We start from the raw sequence: 8117 nt of genomic DNA on the forward strand, positions 1-8117 counted from the left end.
ATTCAGGATTTAGGCACGGGTAAGCAAGATCGGCAATCCATAAAATTCATCTTTAGAATTCCATCACTTAGGCTCCCTTTTGGATTTATTTCTCTCTTTACAATTGTCTTTTAATTATCCATTGTTGTCCTTCATTTACTTAATTGCACTCATAACCATTAGCTGGTATGTTAGAACTTTCACACCCTATTTCAGACTAGATAACATAGCAAGCAGTAGTAACTCTAGGTTCACCCGATCTCCAGGGATACGACCTTGATACTCACTAGTGCTAGGCTGCATCGGTAGGTTCACTGCCTTAGGTGTAGGTTGCATAAAGAGGTTGCAATTAGAAGAGGAGGAGATTGAGGTTGAGGTACCTGTGGATAGACTAGACACGATGGAAAACCATGACCCCCACGCCGATAAGGATCAGAGGACGATGTACGAGTTTGCTCGACCATCTTTGGATGGGACAAAAACTAGTATAGTCAGACCTGCTGTAGCGGCCAACAATTTTGAGATAAAGGCCAATGTTATCCAGATGATCCAACAAAGCGTGAAGTTTGGAGGATTGCCCAGCGAGGATCCCAATGCACATATCTCCAACTTTTTGGAGATTTATGACACATTCAAAATAAATGGAACAACCGATGATGCCATTCGGCTGAGATTGTTTCCATTTTCCTTGAGGGACAGAGCAAAGAGATGGTTGCAATCTCTTCCATAACAGACGATCACTACCTGGAAGGCGTTGGCCGAAAATTTTTTATATAAGTATTTTCCTCCCGCTAAAACTGCTAAACTTAGAAATGACATATCTTCTTTTGTGCAGTTTGATGATGAAAGCATGTACGATGCATGGGAGAGATTTAAAGATCTTTTGAGATGCTGCCCACATCACGAATTGCCAGTGTGGATGCAGGTTCAGACCTTCTACAGCGGGTTGAACCTCGCAACGAGGCAGATGGTGGATGCTGCAGCAGGTGGGGCGCTAAACAATAAGACGCCCGAGCAAGCTCAGAACTTGATAGAGGAAATGGCCATGAACAACTATGATGTGTGCTACTCGTGTTAGCTACAATCTAAGGCAGTGTACCTATCGATGCAGTCTAGCACTAATGGCGAGTATCAAGGTCGTATTCCTCGAGAAAGCGAAAGCCCAGAGTTACTTCTTTGTTCTTTGTTATATTAACCTAAAATGGATGATGAATAAATTCTAAACTAACTATTAACTACGAGCTAAGTTCTAAGGGAGATGCAGGAGTAATTGATAAGTGAAATAATCAAGACAAGAAGACAAACCCAAAGGGAATCTAAACTAGTTGGCATCCGAACAAAAGATAAAGGATCAGTGAGTCTAATTATGCTACCCGTGGACGAATTCTTAACCGAATTCGGTTTCTCTCTCGAGATAACCGAATTCCTAAACCTAATAACCTAAAGTTGGAATCTCTTCCTAACGATTGATTCTTAAATTAGCATTAAGCTTTAATCCGCCTCTATTAAGCTTTGTTAATTCTTAATCCGGCTAGTTAATTATCCTTATCTCTAAGCGATTATTAACCAGTTCTTGTTATTCAAAGTTCCAATTGCCAAACGGATTTCTCAATCTCATAAAGCAATCTAAACATCACAATTCACAACGTCTCATGAATAATGCATAATCTTATTCATACTGAAAACAAGAAGAATACAAAACCAACTCAAACAATCCAACAATATAATATCAAGCCAACATAGTAAAGAAATCCCAATGGATTAAATCAGTCTAGCTAAACATGTTCATGTTTAAAACAATCTAGGAAATCAATTACAATGAAAGAATAATGAAAATAAAACATGTACACCTTTTTCTCTCGAATTGGATGAATGTACCCAAACTGGATCTACATTTTGATTAATCTCCCAAACTGCCTCTTGAATTGCTCCACTACTGTTTTGCACTCGGAATCTTACGATTCCGGGATTCTTACTCACTGCAACTCTCTCTCGCACTCAGTATTGTGCAAAAACCGAACCAGCCACTAGGGCTCAATGTCACTCTTTTTTCCCCTGTTTTTCCTTAAGAAAAACTCATTTTTTCTTATATATTTAACTCAGCACGGCCGTGGTCAAGGCCGTGCTAGTCAGCACGGCCGGAGTCCATGCCGTGCTGAAACTATGGATCTCAAGAACTAGGGTTTCACCACAATATAATATCCTATTTTCATCCGTAGCCTGGTTGTCATCTCCCATCCCTGTTAGTCTATTCATAAGGGCTTCAATCTATATCTGCGCCTCCTCTTCTTCTTGCATACGCTTCCTCAAAAGACGGAGGGATCGCTCTAGTTCAGCAAGAGGGTCTAGAGGAGTAAGATTAGAGCTCCTGGTCATAAACTACCTAAAATTAAAAGGCCGCAACCAAAGAACACAAAATTGAATAAAATAATAAAGAATAAAAAAAGAAAAAGAAAGAAAATAAAAAATGGCTAGATTAACACAAACACAAATTCACTCTAGTTCACACAAAAGTTCCTTGGCAACAGCGCCAAAAACTTGATAAGCTATTTATGTAGCTACAATCTAAGGCAGTGAATCTATCGATGCAGACTACCACTAATGGCAAGTATCAAGGTCGTATTCTCAGGAAAGGGTGATCCTAGAACTACTGTAGCGTATTTTTGTTATCTAACCTTAACAAATCGATGAAGTTGCTATTCTATTACTAGATGCAAGCTAGTCAATTACCCTTATCTCTAAGTGATCATTAACTAGTTCTTGCTATTCAAATTTCCAATTGCTAAATGAACTTCTCAATTACATAAAGTAATCTAAACACCACAACTCACAACGTCTTATGAATAATGTGATTTCTCATTAATAATGAAAGCAAGAAGAAACAAGCATCGATAATCAAAATCTCATAAGCACTAAATGCAAACCAACAACATAGGAACCCTAATAGGTTCAACAATTCTAGCTACTCATGCTAATAAGTAACACAAAGTAAGGAACAAATACAGAAAAGCAATTTGAAAGCATGTACACCTTTCTTCTTTAAGTCGGATGAAAAGCCTTAGACCTCAAATCTGAATGATGAACCCTAAATTGCCTCTTGAATGCCTCCAAATCCACTCTTGATCTTCAATGTGATGTTTAAACTAATGGAGTCCTTCCTTTAATAGGCAAAATAGTCTCACAAAGTCTGGAAAAGGGTGGCTCATGCATGTATGTCAGAAAACAAATCAGAAAATCAAACCCTAGCAAAATAATTCGATTTTGCCTATATAATTGTCCCAGCACATCCAGAGTCCTATAAATTAGGTCTTCTTCCTGGTCATGCCCTCACCAGTGTTAAGCCACCACGGGCTGTGATGGAGGTCGTGGTGGCGTCAGAGACCGTGCTAAAATGACACTGTTAATGGTTCAGCACGGCCAGAGTCCAGGCCATGCACAACCTCGAAATGGTAGCCCTTGCTCAATTTTGATGGATTTTGGTCCGTATTTACACGTATTTCCCTAGACTACTGATAATGTCCATCGATAATCACCTGAAACATGAAAGGAACCAAAACACAGGTGATTCTGGCATAAAACAAGATAACTATGCATAAAAATGGAAGTAATTGGGCATATAAACATGTATAAAACAATGCATATCAATTGATACAAAGAATTAATAGGGTTGGCATCCTAATAGTGCATTAACAAGTTTGTAATAGCACATTATCCCCTTCACATAAAAAAAAGGGAAGTCTTTCTGATGAGAACCCATGTAGCACAAGGAATCCTACTTCAACAAAGAATCCTAATTCCACTAAAGATCCTAATCTAGCAAGGAGTCCTCATGATGAGAACCCATGTAGCACAAGGAATCCTACTTTAACAAAAGGAATCCTATTTCCACTAGGAATCCTAAATCCAATAAGGAGTCCTACCGAGATTCAACTTTGATTAATTGTATCTCATTCATGGATTAAAGCCCAACGTGAAGACATGAAGATCATATCTGATTTATGTTGAATTCAAGCCCAAACGTAAGGCCCAAGTCCAATTGAATATTCAATGTCAAAATCCAAGTCAAAATAGGAGTTTCTTTTAATAAGTCCAAGTCAAAATAGGAGTTTGCTACTCTTTTACTTCAAGATTTGTTTATTTAGGAGTCTTGGCCGCATATCCTAGTCCTTCTAGGATTAGGATTATTTTGTTTTAAACTCTATAAATAGAGCTATGTAATTCGGCAAAAGCATAAATCCTTGATTGAATAAAAACCTTGTTAATTTTGCTTAAAGAGTTTATTTGAGTATTCTTGAGATTAAAGCTTATTGTTTAGGTTTTGATTTCACTTCTACCTTAATTTAATTCTATTAACTTGTTAGTTTCTAGGATTAATTAAGTTCATCTCATTATAGCTATTGATCTTATTTCTTTATAAATAAGGATGATAGTTCTGCAAATAACTTTTGGCAAACCTTATAAGTATTGATCTTGGTGTGTAATCTTCTATTTTACATCATTTGGTATCAGAGCTAGCTTACAAGATTTGGTTACGTATCCTATTTGTTATATTCGTTGTTCTTCTACCCACATACTCTTTTATTTTCAGATTTCTCTTCATCTTATTCTCTTCATCAATTTGTTTGGCTAAAGTCTTCGAGACATTTTAGATAAATTGGTTTGTGATATCTTTATTTTGTTATTTTGTTTCCTTTAGTTTGCTTGATCAAAGTCTTCGAGACGTTTCAATCAAATTAAGCTCTATGTGTTTTGTTCTTGTTTGGTTATAAAAAAAAATGTGTGTGGATCTGAATTATTGATCCGAAGTGAGGCTTAAAAAAAAAGAGTATAGAAAGCAAGATTTGGAGCTGATTCAAAAAAAAATTGACTTGATCAAGGTCAAAATCCAAAGAAAATCAGGTTTGAAGATATCATATAACCTTCTCTTTTCAATTCCTTTTCCTATTCTACTTTTCCTTAATTGTTTCCTATTCAGTTTCTTATATTCTTCTTTATCATTTTGTTATTCTTTATTTCTTCTACTTCCATCCTTATTCTTAGTTCGTTATTTTATTCTCCTTTTCCTCTAATTCATCTTTAGCTTAATTAATTTTTGTTCTAGCTTGTTAATTGTGTTTTATTAAGTTGGTTGTGATTGTAACTTTTACAATTTGAGTTAATTTTGAAGGGCACAAAGATAAATTCTTTCTTTACTTTGAGTGTTAAACACGTGCGATTGTGTGTAAGATATGTTTTGTCAGGAGGAGTTTGCTAGAGGACGTCGAGATCTTCTTTATCAATCTTATGATAGATTGTGGGGACGAAAGAATGATGATTATTATGAAAAGTGTTTGCAAAATTTTAATAATCCTAAACCTAAGCCAAAGAAGATAGAAAGACAATCACGTCAAGATTTCATTGATGAACTTTCAAAGGATATAAAATCTTTAAGGAGTAGCCTTAAAAATAGTTTTGAAGATTTAAAGGGATTGGAGCATCTTGAAGATAAAGCTGAGTCTAAGCCATCTTTGGAAACTAATATTGATGATATAGAAAAGGTAAATTGCTCTACTGAAGTCAATAAAGATACAAAAAGCATAATGAATGAAGATGGTGAAAAAGATAATAATTTGCAACTTTTGAGCGAAATCCAAGATAAAGAAAAATTGAGCTGGTGAAGGATGAAAATGTTTTACTTGATGCCATTGAGCCAATTGAACATGTTGATTTTACTGGCACTGAAAGTATTATTTGTTCCAAAGTTCCTCTAACAACTTTTGTGAAAGATCTGCAGGTTGATAATGAGTTAGTATTGTTCTTTGAGATTATATGCTTGCTTCTTTCACAATATTTGAGCAAGATTCGAGGATGAATCTTCTCAAAGAAAGGGGGGATAATGAGAACCCATGTAGCACAAGGAATCCTACTTTAACAAAGAATCCTAATTCCACTAAAGATCCTAATCCAGCAAGGAGTCCTCATGATGAGAACCCATGTAGCACAAGGAATCCTACTTCAATAAAAGGAAACCCATTTCCACTAGGAATCCTAAATCCAATTAGGAGTCCTACCGAGATTCAACTTTGATTAATTGTATTTCATTCATGGATTAAAGCCCAACGTGAAGACATGAAGATCAGATCTGATTTATGTTGAATTCAAGCCCAAACGTAAGGCCCAAGTCGAAGGTTGAATATTCAAAGTCAAAATCCAAGTCAAAATAGGAGTTTTCTTTTAACAAGTCCAAGTCAAAATAGTAGTTTGCTACTCTTTTACTTCAAGATTTGTGTATTTAGGAGTCTTGGCCGCATATCCTAGTCCTTCTAGGATTAGGATTATTTTGTTTTAAACTCTATAAATAGAGCTATGTAATTCACTCTAGTTTTCAAACATTCCCTGGCAACATCGCCAAAAACTTGATGGGTTGCTAATCGTGTTAGCTATAATCTAAGGCAGTCTACCTATCCATGCAGTCTATCACTAATGGCGAGTATCAAGGTCGTATTCCTCGGGAAAGCGAAAGCCCAGAGTTACTTCTTTGTTCTTTGTTATATTAACCTAAAATGGATGATGATAATTTCTAAACTAACTATTAACTACAAGCTAAGTTCTGAGGGAGATGCAGGAGTAATTGATAAATGAAATAATCAAGACAAGAAGACAAACCCAAAGGGAATCTAAACTAGTTGGCAACCGAACAAAAGATAAAGGATCGGTGAGTCTAATTATGCTACCCGTGGACGAATTCTTAACCGAATTCGGTTTCTCTCTCGAGATAATCGAATTCCTAAACCTAATAACCTAAAGTTGGAATCTCTTCCTAACGATTGATTCTTAAATTAGCATTAAGCTTTAATCCGCCTCTATTAAGCTTTGTTAATTCTTAATCCGGCTAGTTAATTATCCTTATCTCTAAGCGATTATTAACCAGTTCTTGTTATTCAAAATTCCAATTGCCAAACGGATTTCTCAATCTCATAAAGCAATCTAAACATCACAATTCACAACGTCTCATGAATAATGCATAATCTTATTAATACTGAAAACAAGAAGAATACAAAACCAACTCAAACAATCCAACAATATAATATCAAGCCAACATAGTAAAGAAATCCCAATGGATTAAATTAGTCTAGCTAAACATGTTCATGTTTAAAACAATCTAGGAAATCAATTACAATGAAAGAATAATGAAAATAAAACATGTACACCCTTTTCTCTCGAATTGGATGAACAGCTCCAAATGTGAATCTACACTTTGATTAATCTCCCAAACTGCCTCTTGAATTGCTTCCACTACGGTTTTGCACTTGGAACCTTGTGATTCCGGGATTCTTACTCCCTGCAACTCTCTCTCGCACTCAATACTATGCAGAAACCGAACCAGCCGCCAGGGCTCTATGTCACTCTTTTTCCTCCTCTCTTTCTAAAAGAACTCAAAATTGCCTATATAATTGATTCAGCATGGCCGAGTCCGGTATGATGATTCAACGGTAGGAGTCCAGTGTGATGATTCAACCTGGCCGAGTCCGAGCGATCTTGAATCTGGAGTCTGTTGTCTTGACTCCTTCCAAGCCGTGCCCAAGCCGGTCTTTGAGCCACCACAGGCCGTCTTTGGAGGCCGTGGTGGCTACTAAGTCGTGTTTGAAATGGCACAATTGGGGATGAGTCCAGCCGTGCTCAACCCTCGGGGTGCTAGTTCTCACCCAATTTGATGGATTTTGGTCCGTAATCACACGTATTTCCCTCGATTATTGATGGTGTCCTTCGAAATGACACGAAGCGAGAAAGGAAACAAAAGACAGTGATTCTAGCATAAAACGGGATAATCATGCATAAAAATGTAAACAATCGAGCATGAAAACATGTGTAGTATGATGCTTATCAAATTACCCCACACTTAAGCTATTGTTTGTCCTCAAGCAATTAACAACTCACCCCATAAAACTACAGTTAGCAATTCCTTTCAGTTTATGCCCCTAGTCCACAACAGAGAGTATTCAACACATCTCAAAGGATACTCAATCATAAATCAAATTACAAATCATTAACAAAGAATGGAAATAATATTAATGCATGAGTAACTTAAATGACAACTCAACACAAACATCATGAACCAATGCCTCACAGGGATCACTCAAGTCGCTCAAAGTGTATAT

General features: G+C 36.5%; 1 non-coding gene across 1 annotated transcript; it reads right to left on the reverse strand.

Moving 5' to 3' along the window:
- Positions 1–781: 781 nt before the first annotated feature.
- Positions 782–888, reverse strand: LOC112533722. The gene has a single exon (XR_003078057.1). It is a non-coding gene; the product is annotated as a small nucleolar RNA R71 (small nucleolar RNA).
- Between the last annotated feature and the right edge of the window lie 7229 nt (positions 889–8117).

The sequence above is a fragment of the Ricinus communis genome, chromosome 6 (assembly GCF_019578655.1).
Source record: "Ricinus communis isolate WT05 ecotype wild-type chromosome 6, ASM1957865v1, whole genome shotgun sequence".
Lineage (NCBI taxonomy): Eukaryota > Viridiplantae > Streptophyta > Magnoliopsida > Malpighiales > Euphorbiaceae > Ricinus > Ricinus communis.